At 46.5% G+C, this 13,929-nt stretch overlaps 1 protein-coding gene across 8 annotated transcripts in view; it reads left to right on the forward strand.

The window, feature by feature from the left end:
* Positions 1-3,027: 3,027 nt before the first annotated feature.
* Positions 3,028-13,929, forward strand: part of KTN1 (kinectin 1) — a 105,964-nt gene continuing 95,062 nt past the window's right edge. For 3 of the 8 annotated variants that reach the window (XM_083433736.1, XM_083433739.1, XM_083433740.1), the window contains exon 1: positions 3,327-3,811. The gene's annotated coding sequence lies outside the window, so the exon portion shown is untranslated. Of the gene's footprint in view, positions 3,812-13,929 lie in introns of all 8 variants that reach the window. The other 5 variants (XM_083433734.1, XM_083433738.1, XM_083433741.1 and 2 more) reach the window with 3 other exon arrangements.

The following is a 13,929-nucleotide window of genomic DNA, read 5'->3' on the forward strand; positions in this document are numbered from 1 at the left end:
AGGGTGAAAAAAGGTTCCCCACCCCGGTTTAACATATTTGTGTGGCTGTTTTCCATAGCTCAGAGCATATTGTGAAAATGAAATTAATGTAATACCCACTGAAACACAAACAAAAATAAAACTAACAAAAACCAAAGCTACAAAACCACAGAACTAATTATCCATGGAGTGATCTAGTGCCCAGCCTGCCACTCTAAAAAGCTGGTCAAAGCCATAAACCAAAATATGCCTGGCAGCCCTTTAGAAAGGCAAGTAAGCAAATGGAACTATATTAATTCCTGCCTGTTGCAAATTCACTTGGCTGGATGAAGAGAAGCAGAGCTGGGAATATTTAAAGTGTGACCCCAGCACATGGGAAGGATGAGCTTGAGGCTTCCCATCAATCCCACACCATGGATGCTTCCTTTCTGTTCCTCCCTGTGGGAACTTTGCACATTCCAGTGGAAGAAAGGTAGAGTTACATTACATCATGGATTGTGATTTCCCAACACACAAACACAGACACAAAATCTCATTCTTCCTGCAGATGCCAAGTTTCTCTGTACAGTGCATTGACAGAAGAGGGAGCTATTTTCCTTTGAAAGTGGTCAAAACAAAGCAGAAATGTGTCTTCGGGGTTAGGGACCCACTGAAAGAGATGAAACAGGAGTGGACAGATAGGCAGAAGCAGCACATTCTTCTCACAGGGATTGGTGAGTAAACCAAAGGAGGAGCAGCCTTTGGACATGTGCTTTCTTATTAATCATCCAACGAAAAGTGTGACCACTGCAGTGGGAAAATGCAATAGTCACCTATTACACCTGAAACATGCTGTGATGAGCTCCGTATACCTGGAAGACTGGGGAGAACCAGGTTCAAATTTTCCTCTCAACCGCAAAGCTCACTGGGTAACCTTGGGCCATTCATTTTTTCTTGGCCTAACCTACTTCACACGATTCTTGTAAAGATAAAATGTGGAGAAAAGGACCAACGTGAACCACTGCAGGAAAGACCCTTGCAGGAAAGCCAGGGTAGAAAGGTGTTAACTATACATTTTCACTCATTTCACCTCCATTATTTTCATAATTTGTAGAGTTGGAAGGGATGACAAGGGCCATCTACTCCAACCCACTGCAATGCAGGAATCATACATGACAGGTGCCCATCCAATCTCGGCTTAAAAACCTCCAAGAGAGTCTACAACCTCCCGAGGGAGTCCGTTCCACTGTCAAACAGCTCTTATTGTCAGAAAGTTTTCCCATGTTTAGCTGGAATCTCCTTTCTTGTAACTTGAAGCCATTGGTTCGTGTCCTACCCTATTGAAGTAGATGACAGAACTTTATAAAACCATGTGTGGTACGGAGAAAGTGGATAAGAAAGATTTTCTTCCTGCTTCATATGTTAGAGCTCAGGGTCATCCATCCTGGGAGTGACGAGGTGGGGGTTATTGTTTTTGTTGGATACTACATTGTGTATTTTTGTGTTTTTATATTTTAAACTTCCCTGCGAACTTTGGATAACAGGCAATATAGAAATTAAATAAATCAATATCCGATGGAGCTGAAGGGTGGGAGGTTCAGGACAGACAAAAAGGAAATCAATTATCTGACAAGGGTGCAGTTAAAACTATGGCATTTGCAGCCACAGAGGATAAAGTTATCAGAACCAGCATGACTCTGAATACCAGTAGCTTCCCAGAGGCAACTACAGCAGTTGCCCGCTGTGGAACAGGGTGCTGGACCAGGTAGGCATTTGGTCTGATCCATCACTGCTCTCATGTTCTTACCATTGTACGCAATTCATTTATCAATCTTAAAGCATACTGGTGTGTGGAGTATGTGTGTGTGCATGCGCGCTTTTAAGAATTATGTTTGTTTCATTCAATTTTCATTACTGTTTGCCAGCTGCCTCAAACCTCTTTGGAGAAATAGGTTAGGATAGAATTATATATACCGTATTTTTCGCTCTACAAGACGCACCAGACCACAAGACGCACCTAGTTTTTGGAGGAGGAAAACAAGAAAAAAAAAATATTCTGAATCTCAGAAGCCAGAACAGCAAGAGGGATCGCTGCGCATTGAAAGCAGCAATCCCTCTTGCTGTTCTGGCTCTGGGATAGCTGCGCAGCCTGCATTCGCTCCATAAGACGCACACACATTTCCCCTTACTTTTTAGGAGGGGGAAAAGTGAGTCTTATAGAGCAAAAAATACGGTATATATATTTGTGGGGTGGGAGGGGGTAGTTGTTGTACACAGAATCATAGAACTGTGGAGTAGGAATGGACCCCAAGAGTCATCTAGTCCAACCCTCTGCAATGCAGGAATCTTTGGCCCAACAACTCTGAGATTAAGATTCTTGGCCCCACATCACTGGAACTGATTTTACTGGGGAACATGGCATTTGAGGAGGCGACACGAAAGTGTTCTGTTTATTCTTTGGATCACATCAATGAGGCCGAGTGGAGGCGGGGAGGGTCTTGTCTTCTGGGCAGCCCAGGACCTCCCTATGCACTGCCCAGGGTTGCACCCTGGGGAGGCCACTCTGCAGTTTCATCCCCAGAGACGCACTCCACTGTCTCTCAGGGACAGATGGATGCCAATAATAAAGGCACAGCAGCAGCACATGTGCTAGTCACCTCTTAGAATCATCAAACTGTAGAGTTGGAAGGGATCCCAAGGGTCATCTAGTGTGGCGCTGATAACACCAAGGTTGCGGGTTCGATTCCCCCGTACGGGACAATGGCATATTCCTGCATTGCAGGGGGCTGGACTAGATGGTCCTCAGGTCCCCCTCCAACTCTACAGTTCTATGACAGGTGGCCAATCCAACCTCCAGCCATAGGACACTGCCTTATCCTAAGACAGACTCAGGGCACAGGAGGCCAGATGAAGCCATCGTCTCAGGAGGCAGATTCCACAGGGGCAGCAGATCCCAGATGCGGATCTCTATCCCCCTCACTCACCCTTTCTTCCCTGGTGGGAAGGCGGGGCACCATTTTGTGGCTTGCCCTGGGGGCGGTTGGCCAAATCATTTGGCCCGTGTACCTCAGTGCTGCCTACACGGACGGGCAGCAGCATCTCTCCCGGGCTCCAGCCACCCAGGGACGGAAGATGCACGTGGGAACCAGACCCGACCTCATCCACGGAGGCTGGATCCAGCAGAAAGAGGCGGGCAGCGGGGGGGGGGGGGAGGCGGCGCGCTCTGCACGTCCTCAGAGGCACTCTTTCCCTCACGCGCTGCGCTGCGAAACAGGCGCCCCTGAGGATGTGCAGAGCGCCGTGAGGGCAACCCGAAACCATGAGGGACTACGGGGGTCAAAGTGCCGCCTCCCAGAGAAACTCGGGCGAGGTTGGATCCAGCGAAAAGAGGCGGTGGCGAGGCGAGCAGCTGGGGAGGGGGAGCGAGGAAGCGGCGCGCTCTGCACGTCCTCAGAGGCACTCTTTCCCTTACGCTGCGAAACAGGCACCCCTGAGGGTGTGCAGAGCGCCGTGAGGCGCGGGGCGGCGGCAACCCGAAACCATGAGCGACTACGGGGGCCAAAGTGCCGCCGCCGCCGCCCCTTTAACGGGCGGGGAGGCGGTGGGCGTCTGCCTGCCTGGATGAAAGGCCGGGCCGACGCCGCGGACGTGCCGGTGCCGCCTCTCCCTCCCTCTCCGCCCCGAAGGCCCGTCGCCGTGTGAGGAGGAGCCGTCGCCGCCTGCTCACGGCTGCCGCCGCCGCCGCCGCTCCGCCTCCTCCTCCTGCTGCCGCTGCCGCCGCCGCTGCCCTTCCTCCTTCCCTCGCTTCCCCTTTCCTGACAAGCCGCCGGCCGGGCTCCTGCTTCCCCCTCAGGTACGTCGCGCTCCGGCTTCTTCCTCCTCCTCGTCGTCCTCCGCCGCCGCCTCTTCTCTCCCTCGGCCCGCGAGGCCGGCGCCTTAGTCAGCAGCCGGGCCCGCCCGGGTGCCTCGGCCTCGGCCCGCTAGGCCGGCGGGCCCTGCGGGGCTCCGTGAGGGGAAAGAGCGGCGGGTTGGCGGGGTCTCCCGGCCGCGCGGATCAGGGGTCGCCTCGTGGAAGAGGAAGGGGGGGGCTCGGAAGAAGCCCCCCAGCCCCCCATTCCTGTGCAGGCCTCGCGGGGTTATTGGGGGGGGCATAAGGGCGGAGAGGGGGAGACGGGCGGCACTCTGCTGCTTCTGCCGCTCAGGAACAAGGAATGGGGGGCTGGGGGTGAAGGAGAGGGGGGAACCCCCAAAATAATTAAGTGGGAAGTAGTTTGCTCCAGAGTCGGGGAATCCTGTTCTCAGACTGTCTCCCCCCCTTTTTAATAGGAGAAATATTCCCCCCACCCACAAATGCACCCCCAGAAGACCCCACACTTCTGGTTAGGAAATCCTGCGGAGATGTAAGGAATGGTTGCTTTCCTTTTTCTAACCTGTGTTGAAGGAATATAGGGAATCCCCCCCCCCCCTTTTTTTTAAATTGTTTGGCCTTTTTAGTCTGCATAAAAAACCCCCTGACAATCCAAGCTGGGGCGCACCTGGGCTTGAGCTCTCACACCTGAGTGTGTCCTGTTGAGCTCAGTAGGACTTGCTTCTGAGTAGGCATTGCTTTGCGCTGGGAGCGGGACAAGAAACCTCTTGCACACTGGCAGGGAAATGCCAGCCTGTCTGTGGGTGTAGCTGAAGGTGTGTCCCTTCCAGGAAATCTCTCTCCTCCAGCCCCATGATAAGAAATCTGGGGTGCTAAACCTGTGGTCCCCAAGGGTATGCGTTCATGTGCTGGATCCTCTCGCTGTTACCCCGCTGCCCCTCCGTTCATAAAAGCTAGGGGTCCCTAAGTGTGCCTTCAAATCCCTGCTGATAAAATAGTTTGGGGTGGAGTCTTCTGTTTCATAGAAGAAAGAGTACTAAAGTTGTAAGAAGACCTTCCGTTAGCCAACAGTGGGAGGCTGAGGCTAATTCAAGACTAAAGGATATGCTCTTACCTATGGAGCTGTGTGTTTTAAAATTTATATTTTATTTCATTGATGTCCTGCTTTTCTCCCAAGGAGCTCAAGGTAGAAAACACAGCTGTCCACACACCCCATTTTATCCTCACAACAACACTCTGGTTAGACTGAGCGCTTTCGAGCTGCCCAGGGTCACCCAGCAAGCCTCCCGATTTGAACCCTGATCTCCGGTCATCGTCCAATACTCTTAACCATCGCTGCACACCAAAGTTCATTTTATCGAAAAGATTCTTTAGGGATAGACTTCCTAGGAATGACCGGGTGAAGAAGATGGCAGTCTTTGGAAGAAAGTCCCGTGGGAATATGGAGGGTGAATTCTGAGTGACGTGGTGTAATTAATGAGAATCTGATTAGAGTGCAATATCTTGGGGAGATGTGTAGTATTTATGAGGAGGGATAGGCTGAGGTGTGGACTCCTAATTTTTGAAGAGCTCAAGGGAATGGAATTCATGCCTCGCAAGTGCTTGGGGCTCTATGCTCCCAGTGCTGTGGTTTCTTCGTTGGTCCTGAATGCATTTCTGGTTCACTCCTGGAGTGTTGGAATTTCTCCAGGAGTTCATTGCAGGTTCGTCTAATTATCAGTGCTCCCTCGTGACATTCTCATTGTGGACTTGAAGGATCTTGATGATTGAGTGAGTTGTAGACTTTGCGTCCAAGACTCGAAGCAGACTTTTCTCTGCCTTGCTTTAACTTATTTACATTTGGATCAAGTTCTCAGAGTGCTGGTTTAAGTCTAAGAAATGAAATGTCAGCGTTCAAAAAGAAAAATCGGCTGTGGATTTTGCCCTTCACAGGAAATAAGAAATTCTATGTTGGTGGGCCCACTTTGGAAAATAGTCCTCATTGTGCCTGTGCTTTTCAAATATGGTTCCTGGAAGATTAAGGAAATGTTCTTGTGCTATAGCTAAGGTAGACTTTAGGTGGTTTCTTAGGTATGTTGGCTCAAGCCTTGGTGTGAATTCTTCTTGGAAGGCTGTTCATCTGTGCTTGGCTGAACATGGGTGGGGGAAACAAAGACTTGGTTCAGGCAGGCTAATGCCTAGCAGTACAGGAACGAACTGGCACAAGCCTTGCGCTTTCATTCCCTTTCTCCCCTTTCTCCATGTTAAAAAACGTCCACTTCAGAGCTAATCACAGTTTCTCATGATGTCAGAGCACAAGGAACTGTGTTCAGATCCAGAACAGAAACTTTCTATTGGCTCTTGTGTGATAGGGAAAGGAAGGGAGGGGACGGGCACATAGCTTTGTCTAAACCTGGCTGTCAGTCTTCCTCTAAATTCGTCATGCTTTAGAGTATTTCTAGCGATGACTTGGCTGAAATTTACTTCCAGTTAATGCCGTGGTTGACCAAGTGAATTGTGAAAGCACATTGCCACCAATTAAAACATCTGAGGGAGGAGAGGCATTCAAGCAAGTGAACTAAATGAAATAGTTTGTATAATAAAAGAAATGTAATTGCTGAAACAGATCAATTTCGTCACTTATTCTAAGACATTTCTCTCCTCCCCCCACCCCATTTTACTTTATTGCAAGCATTTAGTACTGCACTGCAATGTGTAAGTGAGACCAGTCCTTCAATTGCAGTGAAAAGTGAACATCGTTTTGCTCTTTATAAATTCTGGAGCAGTACAGTGGTACCTCAGGTTACATACGCTTCAGGTTACATACGCTTCAGGTTACAGAGTCCGCTAACCCAGAAATAGTTCTTCAGGTTAAGAACTTTGCTTCAGGATGAGAACAGAAATCGTGCTTCAGCAGCGCGGCGGCAGCAGGAGGCCCCATTAACTAAAGTGGTGCTTCAGGTTAAGAACAGTTTCGGGTTAAGTACGGACCTCCGGAACGAATTAAGTACTTAACCCGAGGTACCACTGTACTTGAAAAGCTTATGTTGGAGAAAGTAGAAGTGTACTACAGTAATAGGTTCTAGGCATAACTATTTCTATAAGGGTAGCCCTCTTCACTCTTGCCTGACAGCTGCATGAGTGTGCTTTATACAGTATGCATCATGGCTTAATCATCAGGTTTAGCTTGATACAACAGTTTCAGTAATAGATTCTCTGGGTTCCCTTTACTGCTTGCTGGGAATGTTGTAGGGACTTGGCATCTTGCATTTCTTCAAAAGATGCGGCGTACTTTGCTTCAGATGCCACTGACTTTAGGGAAGCAGTAGCTGTTAATAGAGCAGCAAATGAAGTCTTAACCCTCCAGTCCTAAATATACTTCTCTTGGACCCTGTCCCATTGATTTCAGTGAACTTCCAAATATGTATGTGCTTAGACTACAGCCTAAAACCAATGGATCGTGTAGTTCTGTGTCCCTTGTATGTTAAAATTACAATAGTCATCTTCATCTTAAAGTAATGGAAAAGGTGAATATGAAGTTAAGGCATTTGTGTGGAAACTGTGGGTAGCTCTAATTAATTACTACTCAGCCTACAGCCTCCCTTTCAGGCTATAATAAAGCCTCAGGGACATGATTCTGAAGCTGCCCCCCCCCCCCGTATATATGTGGGCAAATGTGTGAAGAAATGAGCAATGAGCTTTCATTCTTTTCTGTTCACCAACCTTGGATTGTTTTTATTTTGATTATGTATTTTGTGTTTCTATAGTGTGATTTTATCCTGTGAACTGCCCTGAGACCTGCGGGTATAGGGCTGTATACAAATTTAATAATTAATTAATAATAATAATTAATAATAATAATAATAATAATAATAATAATAACAACAACAACAACCTTGCAATTCAAACTCCAGTACAGGCTTCCTCAACCTCGGCACTCCAGATGTTTTTGTCCTACAACTCCCGTGATCCCTAGCCAGCAGAACCAGTGGTCAGGGATGGTGGGAATTGTAGTCTGAAAACATCTGGAGGGCCGAGGTTGAAGAAGCCTGCTCTAGTAGTTTACTTCTTGCCTGTGTGTGCTATAATAATAATTAAATGGAAAGCACGTCAAAGTACAAGTAGATAAATAGGAACCGCTCCGGCGGTCAGGTAAACGGCGTTTCTGTGCGCTGCTCTGGTTCGCCAGAAGCGGCTTAGTCATGCTGGCTGCATGACCTGGAAGCTGTCTGCGGACAAACGCCGGCTCCCTTGTCCCATGGAGCGAGATGAGCGTCGCAACCCCAGAGTCGGTCACGACTGGACCTAATGGTCAGGGGTACCTTTACCTTTTAAATTTACGGACTTTAAAAATGAGCTGTTAGGATTTCTAAGGTGATGTCCTAGTAATAATGGAATCCCCCTCTAACTTGTTAGATGTGGAGTCCAAGCTTATGCATGTTTACTCACTACATAGGAACATAAGAGTTCTGCTGAATCAGGCCAAGGGCCAATGTAGTCCAGCATCTAGTGGCCAACCAGATGCCTGTGGGAAACTTGCGAGCCCTGAGCGCAACAGTTCCCAAGTCCTGCTATTTCCAGCAACTGGTATTAATTCAGAAGCAGCATACTGCCTGCAACGGTGGAGGTAGAACATAGTCTGTCAATGGCTCCTAACTATGATGGCTATCATCCATTGATTAGTCTATCCTGCTTTTAAAGCTATCCAGGTGAGTGGCCATCAGTGCCTTTTATGGGAGTGAATTATATAGTTCAGCTATTTGCTATGTGAAGAAGCAGATTCTTTCGAGTCCTCCAACATTCATGTCTACAAGTTTGAGTATTTATGGGAATAGAGTAAACCTCACTCTTACGTGTGTACAGGAGTGCAATTTTTAGTTTGTGTTCTGGAGCTAAATAATTGTATGAGTAGAACGTGTTCTGCTTGTGCAGCAGGCTCTCCCCCTTCTGCCCCTGCAGCCCCCCCCCCCCCAAATCTGCTCTGGCGGATTAGGGGAATCTGCAGAACAAATTTAGAGAGTATGTTGGGGCAGGAAAAGGAGAGCATTCTGTTGCACAAGGAGAAATCTTTGTGCTGACAGAACATTCTCCTTAGCTCTATGTTGAATACATCCCGAAGTATTGTAAAAGCCAGATAAAATCCCCACCTACAATAAAAGTTGAGATTCCTGTCTCTTTTAAAATCTAATCAAGGATAAGACCTAAAATGTGAAGGTGTTATTGAGGAATCAGATGAATACGCCAGATACTGTAAACAGGCTACAGAACTGGTGACACTGGAAACAACTTTGGCATGGTAACCTTTTAATCTAACTAGCTGATCCTTTTTCTATATGCAGGATTTTCTCAACGTAAGGTGTTTAGCAGCGGGTGGCTCGGAAGAAGACTCTTACAAGGGCCAGGAGTAGATGCTTAAAGCAGTGAAAATATTGGTAACACTTCTTGTCCTATGCAGATTTAGTTGGGATCAACAGGCTTGGGAATGCCTGACATTGCGAAGGAACAGGCTGCCAGCAGTACTTAACTGAAAATCATGCTGAAGATTGGTTATTTAAAGGAATAAAGCGAAGCACTCAGAATAGCATATACGTAAATAGTGCCTACAGGACAAGTATGTTGAAGTATGGTACTAACTCCTAGTAACGGGATAATACATTGATTGCAATATCTTGCCGTCTAAAGAATGTGTATTTTAATGGGATTATTGGTTAGTAACAGTTGGTAAAAGCAGGAAGCAGGATTGTGTGAACTGTTTAACAGTGAAATCAATTACTAGATGGGGATTTACACACACAGAGAGACACACTCTAAATATAATAATTTAAATTTCTTGGTCCTTCAGCTTCTTGTAAGCTGTTGCACCTACAACACATTGGAAAGGGCACTGTTTAAATATAAGATAACATGCTTGCTTGTTGTAAATGCTGTCATTCAAGCTGTGCACGACGCAAGTGCCTTTTTGTTTTGTTTTTCCATTTGCTGTGTGCTCCAGTTGAACTGCAAGAGCAGCTTACTGGAGGTCAATCAGTCAGTCTGTGACTCTAATATGGTTCTTGTAGGCTACACTAGCTAGCTTCCTAAACCAAGTTACTGGAAAGCCAGTGCAATCAGAAAATCGCTCCTCCTCCTCCTCTATCGGGTTTGGCAGCTTGGTGATCCACTAGGGGTAACAGAGGGATTGTCAAGCAGCTGTGAAGGGTGCAGAATGTAGCCAGTAGGCTGCATCTGACTTGACAGATCAGAAGTAGTGTATACCTGACCAATATATGGGAGTGATAATGAAAACTTTATAGGGTTGTCATCAAGATAAATAAGTGGGAAATGTTGCTGCTAGCTCTGAGCCTTAAGGAGAAGGTAGAATGCCAATTTAAATAACCTTAATAACTGTGAAGAAGGACAGTAGTAACTCCGTTCTATAAAAACATGAGCCACCGTGGCCCTTCCCTCTGTTAAGTGGTGCAGCAAATAGCATGCCTTTGGTCATGAATTATTTCTATTGAAGACTGCAAACAAAAGAGTTTAGCATGCAGGCTGCAATTGTGAACCCACTTACCTAAGAGTAAGCCCCACTGTGTTGCAGCCATAATTGTTCCAAATAGTTTCAATAGAGGAAAAGAAAGCACAACTTTCCTCTTGAAAAACCTTTGCTGCTTCCTTTGGAAGGAATTATAAAAGCATAAGAAGTTTGTTTGGATCAAGGTTGGCTCTGTTTTGGGGTTCTCAGCTAGAATCTCTGAATTCTTTGTATGGCTGTTAAGCTTGTAGGCTTCGCAGAGGCATCTTACTGGCTACTGGGAGAACAGGATGCTGGACTAGACGGGCTATTGGTCTGATCCAGCAGGCTGTCCTTGTGAGTTGAAGATATTCCAGCATTCTGAGTCCTCGGGCAACCAGCTGGAATGATCAGGAAACAGCTGCACCTCGGAGTGCCGGGGCCCATAGAAGGCCTGCTCATTTGTTTATAGCATTTTTACCTTGCTCTTTGGTCAAGAAGGCTCCCCCAGCAACTTACAAGAACAGCAGTGAGATGGTCCCTGTACTCAGATTTAAGAAAAGAAGAAGAAGAAGAGTTTGGATTTTGATATCCCGCCTTTCACTCCCCTTCAGGAGTCTCAAAGCGGCTAACATTCTCCTTTCCCTTCCTCCCCCACAACAAACACTCTGTGAGGTGAGTGAGGCTGAGAGACTTCAAAGAAGTGTGACTGGCCCAAGGTCACCCAGCAGCTGCATGTGGAGGAGCGGAGACGCGAACCCGGTTCCCCAGATTACGAGACTAACGCTCTCAACCACTACACCACGCTGGCTCTCAGATTTAACAGTCTGAACAGACTGTACTGTTGGGTGCTGTGCTCTGTCTCCATGGTTAAAGGCAGTACGTATGCACCCAAACACCAGATACTGGAAATTCTAAGAGGGCAGAGTCCAGTTGTGCCCAGGTCCTGCTCGCGGGTTTCCCATGGGCATCTGGTTGGCCACTGTTCCCTCAGGTGGCACAAGGAGTCAGTGCATCTGGGAGGTTGGTGGTTTGAGGCCACCCAGGGATGGCCCTGGGCAGGATTCCTGCATTGCTGGGGGTTGGGCTAGATGACCCTCGGGATCCCTTCCAACTCTTAAGATTCCATGATTCTATGTGAGCAGGGTGCTGGACTAGAGGGGCCATTGAATGGATCCAGTAGGCTCTTCTTACACTACGCTCTTCATAATTAAAATATTTCCCCCTTTTCTGCATAAAAAGGTGGGGAAACTGGTTTTTGGAGGCGATAGCAAATCTACATTTATGTAAATGTGTGTAAACGGTATCGCTGTTCTCGCAGTAAACACTCCGGGTTCTCAATTAGTCTCTTAAGATGTTTTAATAGCATTTGCGGAACTTCCTTAGTGCTTGTCTGTTAACAATTCTGCTTCATGTGTCTGAAGGCCGAAGCCTTGGAGAGCCCTTGCTTCAAAGATCACAACGCCCAGGCTTCTTTAAGAGTGCATCTGGTATTCTCTCTTCCTCTTCAGAGAGTAATATTGGGAGCTGTGCCACGTTTCATACCATGTAAAAGGAAGAGCTAGACTTGCTCCAGCTTGCAGAGGGCGGCGTGATTATGCAGCTATAGCTGTGTAGCAGCGCTCTCCCCTGCCCCCTTTACACTCTTCCTGTGCTCCACCTTTTTCTACTTCGGAGATTAGATTATTGTAGGTCAAAGTACTTCTAGTCGCTGTTTGAACCAGATTACAGTATGGGCGCTGGGAAAACTGAGCAGTTTGTGTTGGGGAACTTTAGTAAAAGCAGTAAAGTTTTCGTTCCTCCATTCGGGCAAAATGACTTGGGGAAAAGGTGGGGAAGCTTTTCTGTGCCTGGGGTAGTAGATAAGGGGTTGCCGAAGCGTCTTCCCCATGGAAGTCATAAACACATCACAGTGAAGATAATGAAATTGTGGTTTTGGTTCTGGAAAGATTTTTAAAAGTCCCCTTGCAGTGAACAGATTGAAGTCCTACTGCTCACTGCTGTTTCACGAAGTGGAACTAACTCATTTTTTTCCCTTTGCCCTCTTTCACATATGCTCAGATTTAGACAAAATACTTCAAATTCCTAAGAGTCAAAAGCAAATATTTAGGGCTTGGTTTGTAGAACGCTGAAAGAGAAACCCAATTAAATATTAGAATGCCAGTCCAACATTTTTAGAAGCCTAGGGAACCAGGCACCCAGGGTTTTTGACACTGTGTTACTCTGACATGCATATTTGACAGCCCTTTGAAAGTTATATTAATCACTTTCTTGCAAGTAACATAATTTGCTCTTAAATAACGTTCCGGGTGGGTGGTATTCAATGTGAGTTTAACCCACTGTAATTAATGAAAGTGACTAAGTTAGGTCCCTTAATTTCAGTGAGCCTGCTCTGAGGAAAACTTAGTTGAATACCACCCAGTGTTGTTAAATAATTTGATGGAATAGCACTGAAGTTTCGTAGCTGTCAGTTGATGGTACTTTAGAACCCGCCGAAAGGTCACACAGCGCCTTGAAAGCACATGGTGTTTACAGGGTAACATGAGCAAAAGCCAGGCCCCTGCCCTGAAGAGCTTACAATCTAAATATATACTGTGGTGTGCTGAGAGGTGGGGAAAGAGATGCAAGGATAAAAAAGGGATGATTGTAAGCAAATGCAATTATCCATCTTTAGAGTTTGTTACTGTTGGGGATTATGACTAACGGGATGAGCCAAAGTACTCGGTGTTTAGGATCTGCTTTTTCCTGTTCAGGTTTTAATAAACCTTAGGAGTTGTTTTGATATGTGCTTTGCTGCCATATCAAGTGATGTTACGAACAGTATGTTTTCCTGTTGAAACTGCAGGCGGTCTGTGGAAGTCTTTAAACCAGATTAAACCAGTGTCTGCCTTTCCCTGCCCCAGTTTTCATGAATTTGGAAGTAGTCTCTGCAACTCCTTTTTCCTAACTCTTTTTATTTTAATGGAGGAATATAGGTAAAAAGCTGACTAGGAAACGTTTGCATTCCTTCTTTTTAAAGTATTTCTTTCTCCGTTGTGCTGGGTGATTGCTCAACGTTTGAAACGTGGAACTGTGTGCCACAGTCCACGTGAAAAAAGTTTGTGTAACATTCGGTGCCCATCTCTGTCCCATTATGAGTTTGTTTTGCAAGAGCTGAAAGTAAACACTTCAGCACACAATTCATAATTGCTCTGCTGCAACTAGCTGGACTTAATGAGTACTGTAGCTTAATTAGATTATATTTGAATGAATACATAAATTCTTCAAAATGAGCTTGAAGAGATATTAGTACATCAAATAAAGATGGAGAGATTTCAAATTTGCCTCGGTGGAAGCCTTCAATGAAAACCATTGTGGGGCAGCGACTATCCAAGGCTTTCATGACTTGTGGTATTGGGCTTTATGCAACCCAACAGCCATACAGGACCACCTCCAGGTTTAAGGAGGTTCTGGTGCCCTTTCATGGACCTCTCTGGTGGAGCTGTAGACAGATGCCTACTTGAAGCCCATAAGCGGAAAATGTTTATGGGCATCACTCTCCTGCCCATGAAAACCCCCAGTAATTGGTCTTCAGAGGCACACTATCTCTGATACTGGAAGCAGACTACTTGATTAATGGCCATTGATAGAC

The sequence above is a fragment of the Podarcis tiliguerta genome (genome assembly GCF_965153285.1).
Source record: "Podarcis tiliguerta genome assembly, chromosome: 1".
In the NCBI taxonomy this organism is placed as follows: domain Eukaryota; kingdom Metazoa; phylum Chordata; class Lepidosauria; order Squamata; family Lacertidae; genus Podarcis; species Podarcis tiliguerta.